General features: G+C 44.7%; 1 long non-coding RNA gene across 1 annotated transcript; it reads right to left on the reverse strand.

Annotated features, from left to right (window-relative positions):
• Positions 1–1,432: 1,432 nt before the first annotated feature.
• Positions 1,433–2,286, reverse strand: LOC135372998 (uncharacterized). The gene is made up of 2 exons (XR_010416208.1): positions 1,718–2,286; positions 1,433–1,660 (listed from the first exon to the last, which is right to left on the reverse strand). It is a non-coding gene; the product is annotated as an uncharacterized LOC135372998 (long non-coding RNA).
• Between the last annotated feature and the right edge of the window lie 1,125 nt (positions 2,287–3,411).

A 3,411-nucleotide genomic window follows, 5' to 3' on the forward strand; every position in this document is an offset into this window, starting at 1 on the left:
TTTAGGAGCAGATTGTTGCAGCTTCAGCTGCGTTTTCGTAATGCTCTAATACTCCAATTTTTTTAACGATCCCGACGTGTTGGCAAAGAGGTCACCCAACAAAGTACTTCGATGCAGACACGTTGGGACCGTCTACGACACAGTGGCTTTGTCGGTACTCGGTAGCCATTAAGGCGAGTCGGCGCCTGTGTCGTATTTTGGAGTACATTGTTTCAGCTTCAGATGCTTTTTCGTAACACGTAAGCTATATAACGCTAGTTGAATGCTGCAGATAACGCTTTTGGAGTATATAGATTGTTGAAGCTTCAGATGCGTTTTCGTAATGCTCTAATACTCCAATTTTTTTAACGATCCCGACGTGTTGGCAAAGAGGTCACCCAACAAAGTACTTCGATGCAGACACGTTGGGACCGTCTACGACACAGTGGCTTTGTCGGTACTCGGTAGCCATTAAGGCGAGTCGGCGCCTGTGTCGTATTTTGGAGTACATTGTTTCAGCTTCAGATGCTTTTTCGTAACGCGTAAGCTATATAACGCTAGTTGGATGATACAGATAACGCTTTAGGAGCAGATTGTTGCAGCTTCAGATGCGTTTTCGTAATGCTCTAATACTCCAATTTTTTTAACGATTCCGACGTGTTGGCAAGTAGTATAGATTCGAGCCCCACAACGACATCCTTTTTCTAATCCAGTTCTAGGAATTTCTAATCCACCACCCATTTCTAATCCAGGTGAAGCCAGGTCTAATCCAGGCTCCACCACTTCATGGTGATCCATTCAATTTCTATGTGATTGGCTACCCTTCATTGCCGCATTTGTTCACTCACTCATAGACACCAAAATTATCTATTCTATTCAATTCTAAGTTGGCTCATAGGCTTCCAAATCGCTTGTTTTTCTAATCGATTTCTAGGAATTTCTAATCCACCAGCCAATTCTAATTCAGGTCAAGCCACTTCTAAGTCCTCTGGTTGGTTGGTCACAGCTCCACCCCTTCATCCATCAAATTTTTATGTGATTGGCTGCCATTAATTGCCACAACATCTGCTCACTCGCTCGTAGACACCAAAATGATCTATTCTATTCAATTCTAAGTCGGCTCATAGGCTTCCAAATCGCTCACCTGTCTATTGGTCCGGGGGTGGTCACTTCCATCCATTTCTAAAACCTAGTGATTGGCTTGTTGGCTTCCTGTCATACATGCTCGATAGACTCATTTGTCATTGCCACTCTCTAGTTACTCGGTCACACGCTTTCAACTGTATATTGCTTCATAATTCCAGCTGCAACATAGACAACCGCTCGTGGGTCAATCCCATTCATTTCTAGGCCAGCTCACAATTCCTTCCAAATTGCTTATTGGTCCTGGGCGGCATTCTTTTTTAGCCTGCGTCGACTCTCAGCAATGGTTGGCACACAAAAACATGGTAAATAGTTTTCAATGTTTATTGAGTACATCATGGCAGTCTCGGAGATATTGTAGTTCTCCCTGGGGACACATCCATGTACGCTGTATATCTCCGCTAACATCCATAGTGTTCTTCACATAGGTACTATGTGGATCACCCAGGCACTCATCCCTCTCTGTCCATGACCCAGAGGCAAACCGCAGGAGAGAACAGCATGTGACAGAAGCATTAATTCTCTTCCTGCACATCTTCTGAAGCAAAAAAGAACATTATGAGCTTCACTAGTTATATCACCCACTTAAACTTACCATATTCATAGCTTCCATAAGGATAGGAGTCGATGTCATTGCACAGGTATCTCTTGTCGTCGTATGCCATCAGACTTCTTTTGACATTTCTGATGGTGTACATACACTGCTTCTTTCCAACGATCGATACTTGTTCGTTCGATACGCTCGTGTGATTGAACAAGGTATTGCAGTACGTCTCATGGAGGAGGTGCTTGCGTACAATATTCTTTTTGACCCCTTTAGCTCTTGCAATTTGCCTTCCTCCAGCTAATTTGATGGAGTACATTTTAGCTTTCAAACAAACTACTTCCTCAATAGGTACACTACCAGTTTCGCTTTTGAATGCCCCAAGCCTTCCACGATTCTTTTCACTGTACAGTGGATGATCCCGATCGAAGGAAGACAGATCTAAGTGGTCGTCGGCGATCGCTCGTAACTGATCTTCGTAGTCCTTGCAGAATAGGCCGAGGATCAAAGAATCCGTGTCAAAGTAGCACGTAATCACCGGACAAGTGAGCTTGCTCAAGAGGGTTTCGTAGTAGAATGAGTACATGGTTAATTTACTGAGTTCTAAAATCGTAAACCCAATTTGGAGTGGGAAATCGCATCGCACTTTTCTTTTGCGCATTTCGTACATGACACAATCTGGGGACAAAATTTCCATCCGCACGCATTCTACCCGACTCCCGAGGCGACTCGCCGTCTCCTCATCGAAGGCTACTCGAATATCACGCATGTTAAATTTATTTAAAAGTGTTCTCCCAAAGACTGCATTATTTGAGAGTTTGTAGAAGTTTTTTTCGAAAGTCGTACACGAGGCAACGCGTCTGGCAACATTGTCCTCGATGTAGGGACGCAGGAATGGTGCTTGACGAAATTTTAGATTTTGGTGAATTTTCGTCACCCTCATGCCCAATCTACAATAGAGTGCGAGCAACGCGTAATGAACGACGTACTCGACCTTGTTTTTGCACGTGAGCAACAGCTTTTTGCTGTTAGCAGGCTGATACATTAATTCTTCGAGAAGCCCTCGCTGGAATGGTGAGAGCCATTCCTTTGGGACGACTGCCTTCTCGGGAGCCAGGGGGAAGTACCTCGTTAGAGCGTGGATAGATTTTGGATACTCCAAGTCACATACGTACGCATACCCCACCTCCGAATCCGTGGGGTGACGCATAAAATCCACGGAGCTAAAATCCTCGACCCATTCGAAATCACCGACAGGGAGGTGCTTTATCATACTAAATCCGTAGAGATTGTTGCAATCTATGTATGATATGTACACCTCCTCTTTATCAGGATCATAGCCGCTACACAGAGGGTTATTGGCACGCAAATGACGCCTGCTCGCCTGACAGAGCCCGCCTCTAACGCCCGATTCGATGGTTCTGTACATTTCCTCATCGGTAATCAATTCCAATTTTGCATTCGTATAATTTAACGCGCATTGCCACGAATAGGATGCCAGAGAAACGCAATGAAGCAATTCCAATCCGCGTGCGCTGTAGCACAGGCGTCGGAAGTGTTGCATTATGTCTGCATGTAAGAGGGCATCCGTCTTCAGGTACAACGTGTTATAATCCCGTAAACTCGAGCACCCAAAATGCTCAAATACATGCACAGCGTACTGGTAGTCCTCATCGCTTACATCTTCCCCAGTTAGATCATTTCGAAAAGCGGATTTTTCTGGGAGACTCAACTCGTCGTACACT

Source organism: Ornithodoros turicata, unplaced genomic scaffold (assembly GCF_037126465.1).
Source record: "Ornithodoros turicata isolate Travis unplaced genomic scaffold, ASM3712646v1 Chromosome170, whole genome shotgun sequence".
In the NCBI taxonomy this organism is placed as follows: Eukaryota; Metazoa; Arthropoda; class Arachnida; order Ixodida; family Argasidae; genus Ornithodoros; species Ornithodoros turicata.